The sequence below is a fragment of the Sinohyriopsis cumingii genome, chromosome 1 (assembly GCF_028554795.1).
Source record: "Sinohyriopsis cumingii isolate HCF-2022 chromosome 1, ASM2855479v2, whole genome shotgun sequence".
NCBI lineage: Eukaryota > Metazoa > Mollusca > Bivalvia > Unionida > Unionidae > Sinohyriopsis > Sinohyriopsis cumingii.
This window is the reverse complement of record NC_142961.1, coordinates 128,902,606-128,925,932: the sequence shown is the minus strand read 5'-3', so window position 1 is coordinate 128,925,932 and position 23,327 is coordinate 128,902,606. Positions and strand designations below refer to the sequence as shown.

The 23,327-nt window shown below is 36.6% G+C and overlaps 1 protein-coding gene across 3 annotated transcripts in view; it reads left to right on the top strand.

Annotated features, from left to right (window-relative positions):
• Positions 1–23,327, top strand: part of LOC149807847 (uncharacterized) — a 149,675-nt gene that overhangs the window by 36,778 nt on the left and 89,570 nt on the right. Inside the window, exon 1 of one of the 3 annotated variants that reach the window (XM_089971379.1) lies at positions 17,909–17,980. The exons of the other annotated variants lie outside the window; for them this stretch is intronic. The gene's annotated coding sequence lies outside the window, so the exon portion shown is untranslated. Of the gene's footprint in view, positions 1–17,908; positions 17,981–23,327 lie in introns of those variants that run through there. 3 annotated transcript variants of the gene reach the window in all.

The following is a 23,327-nucleotide window of genomic DNA, read 5'->3' as shown; positions in this document are numbered from 1 at the left end:
AAAAATAATAACAGTAATTGATGAAGTAGATGATTGTAAGACGTTCTAGGCAGAAATATTCAGTAAAGTGAACTAGTCAAATTTGATATAGATTTAGTTATATAGACAAGGGTAAAATATTGTAAATTGCAGGAAGGGCCCGAATTAAAGAGTTATGCGAATAATGCAAGTATTATAAAATGTCTCCACCACTTATATGTTAAATCCGCTATGCAATAACTATGATCTACATCATAACATTTACGTTTCTTTCCCAAGATTTAAAATGGCGTTTCGTGATTTTTGCTACGTTATAATTAATTTGGTCGGACCAATGAATGTATTATCGGTCGGAATAATATATTTATTAGCTGGGATAAAAATGCATAATTTGAGTTTATGGATCCTCATTATCATAGATGTGTTGCTTAAGATTTATTGCAGCTAGTGTGTAAGGGATTTTATGAATCTAAAAATAAACGACTGCATGAGTGCATGAGAGCTTCGTATAATACATTTCCGCCTGAGCTGTTTATAACAGACTAGGTACTTGACATTAGTCATAAGTTGGGGCAGAATGTACAACACAGCCTTACAGATGCAGTTACTCGTTTAGAGTGATGGGTGGACGAGTAAACGAAAGGGGCAGTTTAATATACTATTAGGTGAGAATGTGGCTCGAACACGTTACTTTGGAAAGTAATTACAGTTTTTTTTTCGTTTTGATGATGTCTTTTACTTTTTCTACTGAACGATCCGCTACCGATGCGGCCAACAACATAAATTGAACATGAACACTTGATTACACGGGAAACCAACCTATTACTGGTGTATAAATGATAAGTGTTTTAATCAAATAAAGAATAGTAATTCATATCAAAGAACCTGTCTGTATTATATTCACCAGACTTAAAATATAGTGTGCATGTTCATGTTCTTTAATGTCTCTAAGTAGGATGTCGCATTGAGTCAAATCGTAGGAAAACGTATTATCCAGCTTGTTTGACACACGATAGCAATCAAACGAAAGAAGAAACCTAAGTTGTACAGCTGTATCGAACACCAGATCTGCCGTGTAAGATTAAATGGGTATGTAATAAATTTGAATATCAATCAACATACCTTATGAATATCGTTTATCATGTCAAACCGTGAAATAAATCATGGAGATTACAATCATCAGTAGGCATTTACATCTTACATACTACGTAATATTGCAGCTAAATTATGTATATATTGGAAACAAATTGCTAAGGCCGACGACATAGGCTTGAACAGACGCCTGATTTCGAAAGAGTTCGAAATATACACCAGTGGAACCCAATCAAACAACACAAATATCATATAATGACACAAAAGTTGAACAATGGAGACGGGTTCAAGCATTCTAAAGTGTGTAAGACATTATGATATAAGGTTTGTATGTATCATATTGTATTAGGATTATCGTGTAGTACAGGGATCTCAACAACGCGGTCCGCGGTCTGCATGCGGCCCGCCCAGCCCTATCATGTTGCCCGCATTGTGATTGGCGTCACAAGGTGTTATGAGAGATACCAAAGGAGGTGAGGCACTTGGGCCATCGAAAATGTCCTAATGCGGCCCTCGTGGTAGATTGTGGTTCTGACCTCTTGTGTAGTACAATCGTACCTGCCAGGAAGTGATGTGTTAGCTATGTCAATTCCATTGCATGACGTAAAACAGTACAAATTGATTGACATGACATCATTATTTAATGTGTAACAAGTTCGTGGCAGTGTGAGGTACGTTGTTCATATACGTTTTGTCGACAATGCGTTTTGATCACTGGGCATTATGAAATGTGAGTGATTTGCATATTTGTGAAGTATCGATTAGTAATGGTTTGATTGGATAAAATAATGGGAGTAATCGACAGTTTGTAGGATATGAGTGCATTAGTGAGTCAGTCTGTCATCATTTGAATGCTTAAGAGCCCTAAGAACTGAGCTATCAAACTTCAAGTACTTCTCGAATGTATAAGTGGAGCATAGATGGACCACTGTGGGAATGAATGAAAATATAATGACAAATAAAGCAAATTTACAATTTATGTTTTTGAGGGGTAATGGCTGAAGACTGTCTTCCATGACCATAAGTCCAGCTACCTTGTAGGAGCCGTAAAGATGGGGATAGCTAGAATAACTCACGGCGGGGAAAAAGGGGTCCGAGAGGCTAGGAGCGTATCTCGCTCCCTTGAATAGAGGGCGATGAGGCGTAAATAAAGTTACTCTTTGGCCGCCAAGTCGAATATAAAAATGGGATGGATTCAAGCTGAAAAAGCGGACATTCGGTTAGTGTTTTTTAGTAATGTGATCGAATTGATGTTGAATTATAAAGCTGATTTTGCTGCATTTTTATAAACATAAAAGCCCGTATAAATGTCTTCCGTTTCGAAAAAATAGAAAACTCGCGGACGAAAAGAGAGTTTTTCAAGTCAAATAGGAGTATTTATATTTTGTCACTGAGGTCAACGATACAATTCAATGTTTCGTTTGTCAACAAACGATAGCTGTTCCGAAGGAGTATAACGTGCGTCGGCACTACACAACAATGCACCGTGATAAATATGACGCTTACGCGGGAAAAATTAGAGAGGATAAAGTTATGCAACTTAAATCAGCATTATGCAAACAAAGAAGTTTCTTTACCAATGTTAGTTAGTGCAACGAAGATTCAGTAAGATTAAGAGCAAGTTTCTCTATAAGGTTATAGAGTAGGGATCTCAAACACGCGGCCCGCCAAACCGTATCCTGTACTACGCAAAACGATTGACGTCACACGGTGTCATGAGAGATAACATAGGTGGTGCGGCCCTTGGGCCATTAAAAATCCCCTCATGCGGACCTCAGGGTTGTTTGAGTTTGAGAACCTTGATGTAAAGCACAATTTATAACTTGTTGTGATCTGGCTTGCAGCATAACCTTTTCGCTTTATTCATAGTTACTACAGCTAACTGAGTTATTTCTCCTAGTATTGTGAATTCTTCAGCTTTGATCTCTTCATTATTCTGGTTAGTTTGAATCTATGTGGCAAAACATAAAAATAGATTATGCAGTGTTCTACACTTCCCGCTATATGTGTGTATGTGCTTGTTCTTTAATTGCTATGAGTAAGATTTTGCATTTAGTCAAATCGTAGGAATACATATTTTACCAGCTTCGTTTTCAACTTGTGTGCCGTTATATTATAAATGTGCTGTTTGTTTGGATTCCATTGGAGTCTCTTTTGACGTCTTTCGAACTCCTGCGCCTGGTAAAGCTTGTGTCATTGGCATTATTAATATTTATTTCTTCAAAATATGCAATTTAGCTGCAAAATTACGCAATATGAAAACTGGCAATTTATATTGAAGAATTTAATCCCCATGTATGAATTATTGGTTTCCCATAATATAATTCAGTACCAAATATGATAAGTGCTATTCATAAGGTATGTTGAGTGACGTTCAAATTTATAATATACCCATTTAATCTTGCATGCCAGATCTGGCTTTCGATACAGCTGGTCAATCCCTGTTTCCATATCATACACCCAGATTCGAACAACGTAGGTTTCTCCTTTGACGCACTAGCGTATATATCTCAGACGCAGTCAATCGAACTTTTATAAGTCCCATTTTTATTTAATATCACTCATACAGTGAAGCTTAAATATTTAAAAGAGCCTGATGAGTGGGTATGTAATAAATACTTATCCGCATAGTGTTTTCTTCTGCGTCATTGAAATAATTCGTTTGATATGGCGTATGTATAAGCCAAGACCTATCCTTTATGGCGTACCCATTCTTTTCGACAAATCGAAACAAAACACACACAGTTGTGCTTATGCATTAAATATTATCGTGGTCAATCAAACTAAAGGTAGGTGGCTTCCCAATGCATTGAAAGTCTACATCTTTCCATGGAAAATTCACCGCACTTGTGAATCCTTCATTTCCGTCTATGTAGGGGCCATGCATTACTGTACTTTTTTCAAAGCCAGCGATTTTCTGATCACATTTAAAATTACAAAACTCTTTTATTTTCCTATCTACATATTGAACATGCATGACGTTTATGCAAGATGGCATATTTTGATAAATTTGTCAACGTACAATATCATAGATAACGCATGATATCGAAGAAAATGTACGCAGGCCAAGTACAAATAAGATCAACTGAGCCTCCATTAATGTAACTAGTAAATTTATCGCCTACTCCGCTAAGATTAGTCTGGTCGCATATGTTCGTCAAAACAAGCGGATTCAAACATTCTAAAGAATGTGTGATTTTATGATATAAGGTTTTCTCATCTATTATTCTGTCACAAGATTTATGTATGATAGGACTGTACCTACTAAGGAGTTAAGTCAATTATATTGCAGGGCTTAATACATTACAGAGTGATGTGACATTGTTATTTCATGGCAGTGTGAGTTAAGTTGATCATATGTCATGTTTTGACGATATATGTGTTTGGAACACCATCATTATGAAAGTTTACTGGTGTGCATCTTTGTTGAATATAGATTATTAATAATTCGGTTGCACAACATTCTTGGAGTAATCGACAGCTTTAAAGAAATATATATATATATATATATATATATATATATATATATATATATATATATATATATATATATATATATATATATGTATATATTAATTTTACTTTTGTGACAATAGGATTTAACTCTGTATAATATTATTCTTTACTATGATGATGAAATTGATTTTTCTCCCTATACTTTATTTTGTTCATAATGGTACGGTGTCAATGGATGACCAGGGGTTTGTGTCAGGAAATCTGGCCAGCTGCTATTTTTTCAGATTATTCTATACTGCTTTATGTCAACAGGTGTGATGCCAAAGTGAGAGCAGAAGTGTAATGGTACACGTGACAAACTGTTGCTGTCTAATGATTCCATTTTCTTTACCGAAGGTACTATGCATATTGAGCATTTTGATCGTTGGCTTTGTTGATTTTAATGCCATTTCTCATCGAAATTAAGAGCTGTGTAGGATTAGGCGTTCCTGCTTGAAAATATTCAGGAGAACGCGAGGTTCTGTTTAAAAATGCCTGAATGTCCAATCCACGGAAAACCATGTTGAATTGCTGATGCAGCTAGACATTGTAACATACTTCCAAAAGCGCCCGTTCATAAACGAAACAATCTGCATGGAATGTCAACAAAACCTTTACTTTAGCAATTATTTCATTATTATACTGGGTATATTACCGTGTTAGTAATGAGTTTCATCGTGCACGGAACAGGACAAGCTGCTATGTTTACATTGGTATCCAGTGTAGCTGTATTTATCGTTTCGACAGTAAAACGATATGCTATATCGTAGCAATAGATCATTTGATGTTGCAACGGTCATTTTCGATGTTACAACGTTAAATAAATACTGCAATGTCGACAACATATACCGCAAACATAATGTAAAGAACTGTTTCAACGGTATATGGATTCCGTCGCAAAACAAATATTAATATCGCTCTAACGATGACAGTCTTCAAAATACATTGCAACGGCAAATGCTGTCCTTGAAGCGACATGAACAAAATTTAAAACTGCAATGTTGTGTGCATTCCGTTGTAACGATATTTGTATACCGACGCAATATATACCTTGCCATACAATATATACCCAGAGCTAACGATGAAGGAGGAGAAGGTACTTACCTGCATAAATATATCACCACACACACTACATAAATGGATACAAATACAGCAAAACGCCGTACACATATACTCCCGTGTGTAAATGAAAATCTTGCAAACATGCATAGAAGTGCCTCATACAAATGTGTGACCAATATGCATAAATAAGCAAATACGTACATATATACATACATACATACATACATACATACGTACGTGCGTGCGTGCGTGCGTGCGTGCATGCATGCATGCATGCATGCATACATACATACATACATACATTTGTGTATTGGATTTTTAACGTAGATTTAACAATTTTAGTCATATTGCTACAATGTCTGCAGTGTGACAGTTTATAGTAATGTCTATCAGTGGGGAATAATGCCCCACCCAGTCCCATTATCCAGACCCAAGCCCAACAAATCATAACACTATCCTCTTAGTGCTGAGCCCCAAACGATGCTGCTTTTACTATTTGTATAAGTCTTTGGTATAACTCGGCCGAGGTTCGAGCCCACGACCTGCCGCATCCGAGGTGTACGCTCAAACCACTCAGATTAAGACGTTTCCTGTCATACACTTCAGTAACGCATTCATAATAAACCGTCAAGCTGCATATTCTGATCACATTCTTTACTCAGTTCCAGAGGACGTATTAACTCTATGAATTGTCGGAATAAAATTCAGTTTCCTCACATCAAATGTAGCTGCTGCTAAAGACATATCCAGTGTCAATGAAGAAAAATTAACTTTGCCTACAGAATGGGTAAACTATAACACACTTGAAAAATAAAAAAAATGAAAGCATAGTACCACCCTCAAAACAATAATCACAAAGAAACAGACACAGCTTACCAGATGTAAAATCCCGTGTTTGCTCCATATTCTAAATTCATGGTCCCGTTAGCTACCCAGGGTCTTGTTTACCCAGACATCTCCCAAATGGATGAATTACGTTATTTTAGACCTTGTACACATTACCAATTCCATCCCGAGACAGCACCTCAACCCATTCAACACCTTTGCGATCTATAATAGGTTTCCACTCTGTTGCACTCTGTTGTTTTGATTGTATACAATATGTAAAATTTGTAATATGCGTCTAAAAGACACCCACAGCGAACCCCTTTTAATTCAATGTATACTGGATATGTATGACAATACAGATACCTTAGTCTATGATTAAGTGTGCTTGACTGATACCAATGGGGATAAGTCGCACATAAACATGACTCAATATCTCGCTTTCTCACGAGTATCGTTACTGATGAATTTCCTGATATTAACAAACATAAGGTTGAGTGTAAATGTATGACACATGCCTTGAATTACCGTACTAAAGTGTCGTCCATTGCATTGGATGTGTAAATTATTAGTGAGGATAAGCAGTTTTATATATGTCTACAAACGCAGAATTCATTTACGTCATTCTGAAATCTTTGACAGCATAGCGGAGATCGATAATACTGGTAACCATAACCGTTAACCCTTAAAAGTACTGTATAATCACATATACATATCATTGATCAATGAGTCGGTCATATTTAAAACATATGGACAGAGCAGCAAATTAATAGATGGTAATATAAGAAAAATATATGTACCAATATGCAGCCATTACCAATGATATTGTTACATATATTTATCTTTAGTGGTCGGTTGGAATGTCATGGTCGTTTTTAATTTTATTTTCTTCAGTTTGTTAAATTAGTCAAGCTTCGCTGATGCATTTTCGTCAACTAATACGCACGATGTGTTGTCAATATATTTGTCCCACTGACGAACGAGGTCCTCCTGGAAAAAAAAAAATTAGTTTAAGGAATCACCAGATAATAGCCATGAGAAACATTTCATGTAAGAATATATATTGAGTGTCAAAATTGTAACTGGGAACAACTGTAATGTTCATAGATAACCCTTGTACTTTCAGGTCTTCTTGTGTACGTCGGGCATCCAGTGAAAAGAAAAACTTACAATATTGTTCTATTTCATGAAGCTAGTTTAACAGTTACATCACGACATCATGCATACTGTAACCTCCAGCGACAAAAACCCGCAATGCACATTTTAACAAGATCTAAATTTTAAGATAATTATTTGTCTAATAGTATTGGTTGAAGGGATAAACCCACCCATACGAATTTATTTTAAAAGTCACAATTATCGACATTTCCGGTGGTCTAAGTGATTAGAGCATCCGTTTCGGATGCGGGAGGTCGTGGTTTCGAAGCCCGGCCTTGACGTACCAAATAAATGATAATAGCAGCTACTCTCTTGGCGATCAGCATTAATAAATTAGTCTTAGGACTGGCAGACCTGGTGTCAGGTTATGTGACTGGGTGGGTATGATGAGGCATGTTTGCGGTATAATGCCCCATTTTCAGACATCACTCTAAACTACCACAAACCATACTCGTAGTACTATGACTAAAATTGTTAAAGTTACGTTAAAATCTAAATCACACATATATACACACACACACACACTTATAAACTGGTGTCAGGATCAAACATCCCAAGCGAAAGGAACTATATTGTATATATTGTACAACAAGAGTATGTAAAGCTGCGCACCATATCGCATTGTATACCTAATGGAAGCAAGAGCATGATGTTGTGAACATATTACCAAAATGTATGACAAACGTGCATCTGTATGGCAACGATACGCAGGAAATTCGCTGCTTTATAATACGCTTTGTCAGTGTATACATGAAAACCATCAATGCCTGAATAGGTCATTCAAAACATAAATTTATTACGAGTAATAGCTTGACCTAAGCATCTGTTATTCGAATTTTGCTTGTAAATACACATCGCGCTTCCCCATAGACAAGAATTTCTTTTGAGAATATTCACACTAGTTTTCCGAAAATACCATACAAATACAAATTGATAATATTCGCAGTGGGATTGCAAATAGTATCGGTACTGTTGCAATGTCAAATCTTGTCTCTTTGTTTAAATATGCGCATTATTATTTCAAATATACGCAACACCTTATTGAGAATTATCGATGCAAGTTATTTCGATAAAGTGATATGATGTATGCATGTATGTATGTATGTTTGTAGAACGTGAAAACTATTCCATTACAATACGACACCCATTTTAAATCCCTAGTAATCCCAATTACACTGCATAACACGAACTTCAATTGGTGCCTAGCATTTTGTCCAGTATGATAAATATCCGTCACCTACGCATGTCACAATATATTTCTCTTTCTCATGAATATCAATATGGATGAATTTCTTAAATGGAAACTGTATGATCCATGCTTTTGAGATACCACATTAAGTCAGCGTCACTTGAAGTTTGCCTGAAACCAATTGTTAAGAATAATTTTATCTTTCAAAATGATTAAACGTTTATTCAGAACACACTCTAATAACGTAAGACCAATCATTTGAAAACAAAAAGTAATAATACTAATTGATGAAGTAGATGATTGTAAGACGTTCTAGGCAGAAATATTCAGTAAAGTGAACTAGTCAAATGTGATATAGATTTAGTTATATAGACAAGGGTAAAATATTGTTAATTGCAGGAAGGGCCCGAATTAAAGAGTTATACGAATAATGCAAGTATTATAAAATGTCTCCCACACTTATATGTTAAATACGCTACGAAGTAACTATGATCTACACCATAACATTTACGTTTGTTTCCGAAGATTTAAAATGGGGTTTCGTGATTTTTGGTTACGTTATAATTAATTTGGTCGGAACAATGAATGTATTATCGGTCGGAATAATATATATATTAGCTGGATAAAAATGCATAATTGGAATTTATGGATTCTCATTATCATAGATGTGTTGCTTAGCATTATTTGCAGCTAGTGTGTGAGGGAATTTATGAATATGGAAATAAACGACTGTATTAGTGCATGAAAGCTTCGTATACTACATTTCCTCTTGCGCTGTTTATAACAGAGTAGGTACTTGACATTAGTCATAAGTTGGGGCTGGATGACTGTACAGCACAGCCTAACAGATGCAATTGCTCGTTTAGAGTTGTGGGTGGACGAGTAAGCGAAAGGGTTAATTGAATATACATTTAGGTGACAATATGGCTCGAACACGTTACTTTGGAAAGTAATTACAGTTTTTTCGTTTTGATGATGTCATTTTCCTTTTCTACTGAACGATCCGCTACCGATGTGGCCAACAAAATAAATTGAACATAAACACTTAATTACACGGAAGCCTTTCCTACGAACTTATTACTGGTGTCTAAATAGCAAATGTGTTAATCAAATAAAGACTAGTAATTCATATCAAAGAACCTGTCTGTCTTGTATTCACCTAACTTAGAATACAGTGTATATGTGCATGTTCTTTAATGTCTCTGAGTAGGATCTTGCATTGAGTCTCGTAGGAAAACGTATTATCCCGTCTCCTTTGTTCAACTTGTGTGTCATTATATGATATTTGTGTTGTTTGTTTGGGTTCCATTGGTGTATATTTCGAACTCTTTTGAAATCAGGCATCTGGTAAAGCCTATGTCGTCGGCCTTAGTAATTTGTGTCCAATATATATAATTTAGCTGCAATATTACGTAGTATGTAAAAGGTAAACGCCTATTGATGATTGTTATCTCCATGATTTATTTCATCGTTTGACATGATAAACGATATGCATAAGGTATGTTGAATGATATTCAAATTTATTACATACCCATTTAATCTTACACTGCAGATCTGGTCTTCGATACAGCTGTACAACTTAGGTTTCTTCTTTCGTTTGATCGCTAATGTGGGTCAAAGCAAGCGGGTTCAAGCATTCTAAAGAGTGTGAGACTTGACGATATAAGGCTTGTATGTATTATTTTGTCTTAGGATTATCGTGTAGTACAGGGATCTCAAAATCGCGGTCCGCGGTCCGCATGCGGCACCCCAAACCGTATCATGTGGCCCGCATTGTGACTGGCGTCACAAGGCGTCATGAGAGATAGCAAACGAGGTGAGGCACTTTTGCCATCGAAAAAGACCTCATGCGGCCCTCGGGGTAGATTGAGGTTTTGAGACCTGGTATAGTACGATTGTAGCTACCAGGATGTGAAGATTTAGCTATGTCATTTGCATTGCAAGGTTTAGAACAGAACAGAGTGATGTGACATTATTATTTAATGTGTACCAAATTCATGGCAGTGTGAGGTACGTTGATTATATTCTTTTTATCGACAATATATGTGTTTAGATCACTATGCATTATGAAATGTGAGTGGTGTGCATATTTGTTAAGTATCGATTAGTAATGATTCGATTGGATAACATTCTGGGAGTAATCGATTATATATATATACATCAATATATATATATATATATATATATATATATATATATATATATATATATATATATATATATATATACATCTATACATCTACATCTATACATATGAATATGAGTGCATTAGTCAGTTAGTCTTTCATCATTTTAATGCTTAAGAGCCCTAAGACACTGAGCTATCAAACTTCAAGTACTTCTCGTATGTATAATTGGGGCATAGACGGACCGCTGTGAGAATGAATGAACATATAACGACAAAATGAAGCAAATTCACAATTTAGGTTTTTGAGGAGTAGTGGCCGAAAAAGGCCTTCCATGACCATAAGCTCTGAAAAAATAGCATGGTGCCCACCACCCCACCCCACCCATAGATGAAACAACAAAAATACAATGCTAAAGGCTAATAAGAAGAAAAAGTGTTGACGTGAACCTTCTGCAGGTGCCCATGTTCGGCTGGTGCCCTAAGCACGTACTTAGTGTGCCTATATAATAACCCGGCCTGGGAAAAGGGTATCAACAATACAATATTCATTCAGAATTCAGTTATAATTTCATCGTTCCTCGTTATCTTCTGCTCTATAACTGACTACTTCCTGCTCCTGATGACGAAGGGGTTTGAATTTGTTTTAAAGTTGTTTGAAGCTATTTTGAAAAGATACCACCAAACTGTTTTTTTTTTAAAATTACCATTGGGCTGTTTAACTTGTAGCTAATGAACGAAACTCTTTTATCATATGGCAATCTGATTTAAAGTTTGTGTACATACAAATCTGCGAAGCCCGTTTATCTTACACTGCACTGTCATATTTCATTTAAATTAATTTTCTCTCTAGATAGTTGAATTTGTAGAATTCCGATGTTCGTGTTAAGAACATTAAGTATCCAGTCAAAATTGTACAGATGTTTGTATTGGTGATGTAAAGCAATATACAAATGCTCTGACCCTTTTTGAGTTAGTAATAGGTTGTTGTCTGTTGGAAAATTAATGATTAATTTTTATATTTCAAATTATGATATGATTGATATATAAAACTTCAGGATATATTTATAAAAGCACTCAAAGCTATGCATGCATATTAAGACCAAAGACATGAGATCATTTTAGAGGTAAACAGAATAGTGCATTTATAAGCATAAATAACATTTCAGTATAGTTTTACGTTTCTTCTGTGGTATTCCCTTAACAAGGAACAGAGGATAAAATCTAAGAGGAAACCATAGTAAAGAATCTTGCAATCTCTGTATTGTTTTCTTTTTTTTTTTTTTCTTTTTTTTTTTTTAACGTCACTATTTATCAGTAGTTTTCTAATACTTGTGCAAAGGCATATGATCGTTTTCGGTTTCTATCATATGTCTTTCTTTGTTATATCTATCTGCATATATGGCTATCTGTCTGACTATCTATTTAGTAATTTAGTTGTATCGTCTTTCCTTTCTCCCTTTGTGTTTTGTTTGTATTCCGTCTTTGTTTAAAACCTATTGTATTTTCGCACTGGTCACATATGTCTAGGAAACATATTTGATGGGAGAGGGTTAAAGAATATGTATGGTCAAATAATCAATGACTATAACCCGACTTAGTGTTTTAATTACTGCACTAGACGGATCGTTTTATAACTTTCACCTGTACAAAATTAAAATTAAGGATACCTGTCGCGTAAGGCTGGTCTTAAGGAAACGGAAGAATGAGTATCTATATATATTTTGTCTTCATAAGGTTGTTGTAGTACCTTCACCAACCATTAGCATTCAGCTTCGGCTTAACATGTATCGAGGGTGCTGAAATTGATTCAGGTATTACACTTTTGATATTGAGATGCAGTAAACTGATATTGTGGATTAACACAACTACGACCTATGGGCATTTCTAAACATATTTCTATATCGTGCATTGGAAATGGGACTTAAGTGCCTTTCCTAATGACACACTAAGGTATCCCATCTGAACTGGTCTGATCATGTATCCAACCTGCGACCCTTGGACTACTAGTTCCACTCTCTACCAACTGAGTTACATTGAGAGACAGAGAGACAGAGAGAGAGAGAGAGAGAGAGAGAGGGAAAGATCAGCACAACGACCGAAACTCAGAACTGTATATGACAAGTGTTCCTGCTTGAAAAAAATTAATACACCATGAATTTCCTTTTTCTAAACGCATTAATATCGAATTCTTGGATAACAATGGTGCACTGCTGATTCAGTTAGATATCAACGTTTGCAAAGAACGAAGGATTATATATATATATATAATTATTGGTAGCAGAAGAAGCATGTATGGGAAAAGCTAGTGACCTATAAGTGGAACTTTAATGTAATAATTTGCTCCAATTCTGAGAATTTGACCAAAGGAGGCAAGGGAAATTCAATTCTTAAGATTTCCGTAGGTTTAAAAGTGTGGGTCGAGACTAAAGGTTATACAAATGTGATGAAATTTACATGAAATCCACATGAGACGCAGCTCTAATTCAGAATAGTATAGTAAAGTTATGGCCCAGACTAAAAGTCATACTACAATTCCAAAAACGTAAAGAATTTTAGTGGATACTACATGTGGTCAAAATATTATATAAAAATGTATTTCTTAACTTTTAACATCACGAAACTGTCACGGAATTAAGCAAATATTGAAATTGAATATTTGTGTAAAATTGTTGTCAAAAGTGATATGAACATTTCTATGCTGTCCCTGAATTAGGCTGAATCCAAAACTTCCGTAAAACTAAAAACTATAATGAGTAAAATATTGAATTACATTCAAAATTGAAAGAATCGAAATGCAACAAATAATAAAATAGAATTGCACTTCAAGCAGATTTCAAAATATATAGAGATTAATTTGTAAACATTCAACATTGTTCAAGATGGCAAAATTGTCGAAAATTATAGGATAAAAGTAAAGAAAAAAACGTTTAGAAACATAAAATGGGTGAAAATTAAAACATTATATATATATATATATATATATATATATATATATATATATATATATATATATATATATATATATATATATATATATATACATATATATATATATAAAGAATTCAAATCATATAGCCAATAGCAGTCATTTCAAGTGCACTGGATCGAGCAAGGGATAATGTGTTTCAGGGATTAATTAAGATAAATGCAATAAACTGACAATGAACCGTGCAAACCTAGTATATAACTAACCTAATCGCTTTATAGTCATATTGAGTCTTTTTCAAAGGCAAATACAAAATATAGACAAGAAAAACAAATAAAACACACATATACACATACTCTAATGCGAAAAAAAACAAACATAAACAGATTAAAATTGTTTTATTAACTTATAAAATTGTTAAACATGTGCGGAAAAGAATAGTATGCAAACTTTTCACCAGCAAAACAAACTTTGAAAATACAAACTTAGTATATAAAGCAAAATTACAACAACAAAAAAGGAAACGGTAAATCAAAATTATGAATTTATAACTCAAACTTTAATCAGTTTGAAATAATTTGGAAAAAGCGTGCAAAAAATAAAATTGAAGAGAAATGTGAAGGAAAATTAAAAAATGTTAACTAAAAAGCACACAAATATTTACAAAATAGAAACAATAACGACGGCTCGGTGTAATTTTCTCTTGCGTGTGTCTTTATGAAATGTCCCGATACTGGCATTTTTGGACGATATATGGGCTAGGTTCTTCCATATACAAACTTTTGTGCTTTTTTGTAACTTTGCATGTATCAGTTTTGGCCGTGAATGGGTTTGACAATTATGCAGCGTGGGTTCGAGACTCGAGCTCGGCTAATTTGAATATGTGAGCAATAGTATTACCATAAAACCTAGCCGCCATTTATAATCTATCATGTGTATAGAAATGGCGTTAAACCGAAGCGAAGAGAAGCATGAAGGAAATTTAAAAATTTTAACTACAAAAGCACACAAATATTTACAAAATAGAAACAATAACGACGGTTCGGTGTAGTTTGCTCTGCGAGTTGTCTTTAGGAAATGTCCGAATACTAGCATTATTCGACGATATATGGGCTAGGTTCTTCCATATACACACTTTTGTGCTTTTTTGTGACTTTGCATGTATCAGCTTTGGCCGTAAATGGGTTTGAAATGTATGAAGAGTGGGTTCTAGACTCGGGCTCGGCTAACGTGAATATGTGAGAAATAGTACTACCATAAAAACTGGCTCCCATTCATAATATATCATGTGTATAGAAATGGCGTTAAACCTATAATAACTACAACAACAACCACTCTCTCTTCAAGTTTCTCCGGATACGGGCTTTTAGCGGCGCTACCGCGTCCAAATCAAATGGCTTTCTTGTGTCAACCACACAGCTCACAGACGTTCAAATTGTTCTAAAAGCTGCTGGAGGGCGACTCGGCGTCTAGTGTGTGCGCTCGCTGCGCTCGTTGTGCACGTGGAAGTCACAGCATGTCAAAGTGTATAACCAATTACCCATATTTTTCAAAATAAATTTCTAGATTGTCCTCATCTCACAAAGCACCATCGTATCAAACTTCATCTTTGCCTTCTACTCTGCTTCTTTCAGACTTTTGGCAGTGGTAATACAGGCAAAATGGCGCGTAAGGGTACCACACAAATACATAGATGAGGCCTGAAGTGACCGAGTAGAAGCAATGCGTTTTATCCATCTGAGATGATGCAGTGTAAGCCTTGTGACTTCACTTAGCTTTTACATGCCTGTCATATCCATCTTTAGCAAGTTCGTTGAATATATTGGTGCCAAAAAAGGTTCCCCTTCAGCAAACGTTTGCCACCGGTGAAGGCTTGGCTGGTAGTAACGAACACGCACGTTGTACTATGACAGCAGCCTCGCGTTTCTAGCAGCATCGCCATGGAACTCGCGTTCTGCATGAGTCCGGACGTATATTGGCCACCGAAAATACTTCAGCCCATAAAATACTGTCCAGTTCATCGGCAACAAACTCAACCTATACTTGTAGTGTTCCGAATTAGACCCCCGCCCCTAATCATAAGGCAAAAATAGGTGGTTGGCCAGGAACACCTCATTGGACACAATTACGTTAAACGCGGACATTGGAGAAACACGAGGTGCAAGCAGGAATAGATGCCACACCGCTTTCCTTTTATCGTCACCCTAAAGCGATTTTTATCAGCTCCCTCATAGCCCCCGACAGATCTTTCGGGTGGTAGTAGATGTCTAAAATGCGGTGATAAAGCCAGCATCCCATCGGTTCTAGTTCCATACCAGCATCGTGTGGCTATTCAATTGCACCACTGTTTCGTTCATACTCCGCGCCAGCGACAGAGAACTCAAAAGACGAATGTAAGAAGTCAGAACCGCCAAATGGGATGGCGTTAACTAAGTCTCCTCCATTGACAGCAGCAAATGTGGCTGCCATTGGTCAGAATCTGCTTTATTAGCCAGAATTATGGACAAGAATACACTGAGTCCAGAGAGCAATGGCTTATGTACATACAGCCTTGTGTATGTCCATTAGTTCAAAACGGTCTAAGTCAACCATGGCAAAGTTTAGAAGGCTGGTGACTAGCATAAAGTAACCAATATCCAGCCGAGCAACCACCATGGCTTTGCAAAGTAGGTTACCACCAAGGTCCTTGTCATATGGTAGCCCCAGCATAATATTGACAAAACCAACGACAGCGACAAAACGGGTTGGTGGACAGAGGTTGTAATATTCCTTGTAAAAATGGCGTATGTATTATTCATTACCTGTGGATCCTAGGCTTGACGCACTGATCTTTGCGGTTGGAAATAGCGTTCCGCCTAAACATTTGGTTGGAGCGACAACACTGGAAAGATTTACGGACACAAGGTGTTTCGCCTGGGGCAAATGTATAACACTTTGACAACTCCAAGTGAGCCAACTGCAAGTGGCATGCAGCATGTGCTCCGGAACGTATAATTATGGGAGGGCTAGCGGCCTTTCTAGTAAGATTAGCAATAGGTGTACATCTGGGCCTTCGTTTGAGCTCTTCTAGTTACCTCTTCTAGGCCATGCATGGTTACCGGCTTTTCAAGTACAGCCTTAGGCGCTGCGTTTAGAGTGGATAGCTTAATTAGGATTTGAAGGACGTTTTGCAGGAGTCGTTGCCTCTGGACGACACGCATGTAAGAGGAGCAGGTGGGACACCACGTGACATCAGTATGATCATTCTCGGCACAAACAGAATCAGTCCGAAGAAATGGGTTTTGTCCATATGAGCATCTTACCATATTTCTTTGCAGCCAGAAAGCCGTCAGTCTCATACAACATTTCCAACGAGACCACGTCATTCCCTAAAAGAACGTCATTGAACGTATCCGCGAATTTCGAGTAACGCTGCACAAATCAGGAGGATTATTCTAGGAAATATTTAATCTCCACGTTGTTTCTTTGACTAGCGACTGATCATGGCCAGCCGCGTGAGACCATCGTCACTGTGATAACCATGGCCTACCTCCGCCATGAAGGCGAAGTCGTCGAGTATAAAACGCTTTGATGGTGATGGTTAGGTCTCCTCGAAAGTATGTACTGACTAGCTCGCAAACATGACACGTTTTCCTCATGCGCATCGGAAAAGTATCATGGTGATGGAGGCTCTTTTACAATGACGCTGGAATCATGGACTCCTCTGGTTTGTACATCGTTGTATGCGCAACAACGAGAACATATTTATAACTAATACGTAATGGATTTAAACTGGCCATTGAGTATTTGTATCTGCTCATCCATTAGCAGGTAAACATTTTGCATAGGACGGCATCAGCTTCCGCCTATTCTCCATATGCAACATTATTTCAAACTGTACCGTGAAAGACTTTGTCATCCATGGTCCTCATATCTCGCATTAGAGCTGACCTTGTCCATATATGAAACAGTCAAAACATCGACACTTACCGTTTAATATAGGCTATGTTGCGCTGTGAGATATTGTGAAATATCTCACATACATTATTGCAACACAGATCGAGTAGAGACAGTTGGGACGTCGAGGAGAGCAGACGTACTTTTGGTGTGCTCTGGATAAGTGAATACGTTTCACAGCCAGACATTTGTAAGCATTATACACATTTACTTTCTCATTTTATTTTTTTCATTTTCATTATTTTTCCTTTTTCTTTCCCTTGCGGGATATATATGTGTTAGTTTGATTTTTGATATCCTTATTTCACTTATTTGTGATTCGTGACTCTATCTCGTGACGGGATATAGCCAAATTTGTATTGTTTTTATAATACCTACCTGTACATGTTTATATCTAGAGGGGTTAATCGCCTTACTCATTAGATAAACCTAATCAAATTTGTCTGAATATAAATAGTGATTCTGAACCATAGTGAGTGAATTTCAGGATAAAGGATTAAGATGGAACAAGACCGTGTGACAGCAATCAGCTGCAGCTATAACAAAAAGGTACTAAATTAGGTACCTACTTTAAAACCAGGGTAGAGAACGATGCTGTATTAGCATTCCACAACCAGGATGCCAGGTAATATATTTTGCAACGCGACCAAGGTACCAAGACGGGGAAATATTGACCACTCTCAATGTAATGGGGATAGATATTAGTATAACAGAGGGTCTCAAGAATGCGGGATGCAACAAGTGGATGGTGTATCCTAGACAACACGAAAAACACCCCTATTGACAGTAGATTCGATAGAGGTCAAAGGGGAGGTGACCCAGATAACAGAGGCCCCCCTTTACTAGCGAAATCGAGACAAAACTAACGGACGTTTTATGTCTCGTGCCTCCCTCTTGAAGTCGACACGCAAGAGCTTATAAGGAAGGTAGAAATAAAGCTACATGCAACATTGACGACACATAAAATGGCCACTGTTGTGGTTTTGCCCCCATTAAATCAGGAGGTAGGATTTTGATGATGCCTAGAGAGGACGCGAGGAAATTACCCACTTTTTTGCGTGATGGGTTTCAAGCTGAAAGGTTGGTATGGGGGTACGATAATAACAGAAAATGCCTCAAGTCCAGTCAGACAGGGCATGCCCTCAAAGAGCAGTATCACTATCACCACCACCACCAACAGCATCATAGGCAGGCAAAGCTGCGTCAAACAAAATAATCACAAAATAGATTGGCATACATACGCAACTAGGGAATATCATTAGACAGATAAGAAATGAAGGGGAAAATGCAATCACTTTGCAATAAAACTCTGAACAAATGATAGCACAGCAAGCATTGGATGTTGAAATATTTGGCGAAAATACAAAAGCTGTGCAAGTAAGCTCTCAACAAGTGACTGCAGAGCAAGCATAATGCAATGCAAATATGGACAACTCCCAGATAAACCCTGCGCGGGCTAATTTTCTTAGTCCTAACAAAACGGGGAGAATACAGACCCCTGCAAAGAACCCGTACAAGATGATAACAGGTATGCCCTCCTACAGGAGGAGGGAGCCCCGCTCCAGGAGGAAGAAGAGGAGGAAGAGGGAGAGAAGACAGACATATCAGGCTTGTCTCCCGTAACCTTTTCCACACCACTGCCAAATAACAAAACTCAAAAAGAGGAAAGCCGTATAATGATCCCTTGGTCACAGGAGGGTACTTTTGATGACACTGAGAATGACAACCGAAAACGGCGCACGACAAAACTGAGGCAAAAATGTTAAAACTTAAACTCCAAAAGAAACAGTTGGAAAACATAAATGAATCGAAGAAATGAAGTGAAGACGGAAATACAACCGACGAAAGCGATAACAATGGAGAAGACAGTGAAGACTTTGAGACAAGCACTGAATATGACAGCGCATCGGACGGCACAAAACGAACTGAGAATATGGAAACAGAAACGGAAACGGAAATGTACACTGAATATACGATTGACCAAGCAAACAAAAGCGATGAAAAATCGATAGACACACCAACAGACAATACAAAAGGTGAGACGCTGTGCCCAGCCACACATCCCATATAAACTCAAATTAATACAATAAAATAAATACAGATTTCAAAAATGAATATAAAACAGAAAAATAAAACACACTGGACAAATGTCTAGGCACAAAGTTTGGAAAAACAAATAAACAAAGAAGCAGTTATTATAGATTTCAAGGTATACGACCATAACCTAATTTATTTGGAATTAGCGAAGAAAAATAAAATTAAATGGAGTAGGAGAAGTTGGAATCTGATTAATAAAACATTAGATGAACCTTACTTGTTGGAGAAATAAAGGAGATATTCAAAATTTTATAAATACAGGGAATAAAGATATCATTGAATAGTGGGACATTTTAAAGGAAAACTTTAAGAATAAAGCAATTAAATTTGCGAAAATAAGTACAGCAAACATTAAAGAGAGACTAAGTAAATTAATTAAAGAAGAACAGAATGGAAGATAAATCAGAGCAGGAAATTTTACTGAACTATATAAGAAGGCAGACGGACAATATAAAAGGGAAGAGCTAAGGAACGGTGGGATGTTTGGAGATTTTAAAATTAGACAATAATGAGAAAACAACAGATGCAAATAAAAAAAGAGTTTTATACACATTTATACAAATCCCAAGAGATAGATAATGCTACAATAGATGAATACCTACAATAAATTGAATGCGAAATGATATTACCAGAACATAAGAACTTATGTGAGGATTTCATCTCGATGAATAAAATTAATACATACCATTAAAAACCTATCTAAAGGGAAATCACCAGGTAGAGATGGACTCACCGCTTAATTCTACATGAAGTTCTGCTGCGAGTTGTCGCCCATTTTAAACTGGTTGTATAACAATATTTTATTAAGGAATAATACAATGACAAATAGCACGAGGGAAGGGGTAATTTCACTGATATACAAAGGGACTGGACATAGGGGGATTTAAAAAACCGGAGGCCCATCTCCCTCCTAAATATAGATTACAAGATTTTAAGTAATGTATTAGCAGAACGTAATAGAAATGGAATGGACCAAATAATAAACCAATAATGCGTGGCAAAAGGGAGGCATATCCAAAATAACATATTAAGTATTAGGCCAATAATAGATTATATCAAAGATTCTGGCCAAAAAGGTGCTATGGTACTTTTTGACCAGGACAAAGCATTCGAAAGATTGGAACATAACTACATACAGGAAGTCCTAGCATAATTTGGTTTTGGAAATAATGTCCAAAAATGGACTAAAATCCTGTACAGTAAAATAAACTCAAGAGTACAGGTAAATGGAGCGAGCACGGGAAAATTCGACATTAAAAGATCAGTGAGACAAGGATGCCCGCTATCAATGTTACTATATGTAATAGCAATAGAAATTCTAAGTATAAAAATAATACTCAAGAAAATTGAAGGTATTAAAGTTCAAAATATCAGAGATGAGGTTAAAATGCTGCAACATGCAGATGATTGCACTAACTTTATTAAGAATCCTAATTCCTTTAAACTTCTTGAGAAGGAATTCGAAAAATTTGGGAAAGCAGCAGGATAAAAATTAACCATGACAAAACGGGAATTTTGAAGATAGGGAACGTGTGGGGGAACCATTTCGGTTTATTAACCATAGCAAATAAAGGAAAGAGTTAAAACCCTAGGTGTTTATTTTAGGAAACAAGAATATAAAGAAAACTGCAACCAAATGAATATAAAAATAACCGAAAATGTGAAAATCTGGGCTCTCACGCCATTGTGCCTCATGGAACGTGCCCAAGTGGCCAAACATATATGTATGCACACATTAATTATATTTTAAAATCAATTGATATAAAAAAAAATAAAGTATTAAACAAAACTGACAGTCAAATTATAAATTATATCTGAGATTTTAAAACCCACTACGTAAAAAAGGAAACCATATATAGAGCAAGAGAACGAGGGGGGGGGGGCTATCAATACCTAGACCCGTACTAATAAAATATGTGAACACCCTTAACAGGGTTCAAAAGATTACAGGCAGAACCAAGAATACCATCTGAAGGGATATATATATATATATATATATATATATTGGTTTGGGTTCTCTATGAGGAATAGGAAATAAAAATATCAAAACAACAAAGTAACTAAAAAATTAAACGTCCCCAGAAAATGTAGGAGCATTAAAGAATTATTACAAAAACATAGAGACTGTAAAGAGGAATTGTGGAATGTGAAAGAAAAACTTACTTATAAATGGAGAAGGAGGATAGTAACTAGCAAAATTAAAAGTGAGGTGGAGCAAGACCATATCTATGTAAACTTAGACTGAGCAGGGGGGGGGGGCAATGGGTGAAACTAAGCTCCCTCAAAATGCAAAGCCTCTGCTTGAAATACATGCATGATGTACTGAGACGGCGTATGGTCAGAGTACCGCCAAAATGTCCACTGTGTAAGAATGCCATTTTTAGCAAAATTCGCACAATGATTCAATGTGGAAAATGGAAGACACAAAGATTACAAATTATAACCTAAAAGGACAAATATAAAAAACGCTGTACCAGCTCACTCAGTATATATTAAATACGATGATAGCATGTGGACAGATCATTGTGGCTGGAAGGGACTGAGTGTTATATGTAAAGAGCAGGGGGAGAAGAGAAGGTCCCTTGAATATCAACCACAAAGGGTGAATAACCGCAAGCGGTCCATGGCCCTCATACTCACCCACCCCGGCCTAGAACCTACAGTGATCAGTCAGATCCCAATTCCAGATATATACTCTAAATAACCTTATATAAGGATTACTTGACCTCAAAATTAGTAAATAAGAGGGGAGGGACAGGGGGTTTATATGGGGAAAGTTCGAGACAAGGACGTCATGGGGCTACGTTACAAGGCGCTACACGAAGTGGACAGGCCCATGGAAGAGCTTGGAATAACACCCCATATAGAAAACTTAGCATACACACAGAAATACAGGGGTTAAGAATATAGGGCATAGGGCATAGGGCTATCACATACTCCGAAAGTCTTTCTTCCTTCTCAGCTATACCGCACCCGCACTGTATAGTTTCTACTTCCCCCTACGGGATATTTAAAAGAAAGTTTTGCATATTTGATTATTTAATTAAATAAGCTCAAGCTGAGAGAAGTACAACAAATATAGACCCTGGTTCGAGCACAGCTGGCATCATTCTTAGCTAGTGCGATAAACGACACAAATGATCACACACATGAAACACTTGGAATTAATTTCTTTTACAAATTATCACACCTTTAACTCGACAAAATTAAGAATTGAAAATAAAAATAATTTTTTTTTCAAATCAAACATCAGTGGAAATTATACCCAAGGAATATATAACAGGACAACTGGATGTTTAAATGTTATTTCCGCAAGTTTTCCCCCACACAAAAACGATATAGCATACACAAATTATATCATATACGCAAATCACACATGGGACATAGGCGACCCCTAGCAAGGGTCAACTACAAAACTAGGGAAGGAATTCCGTTAAAAT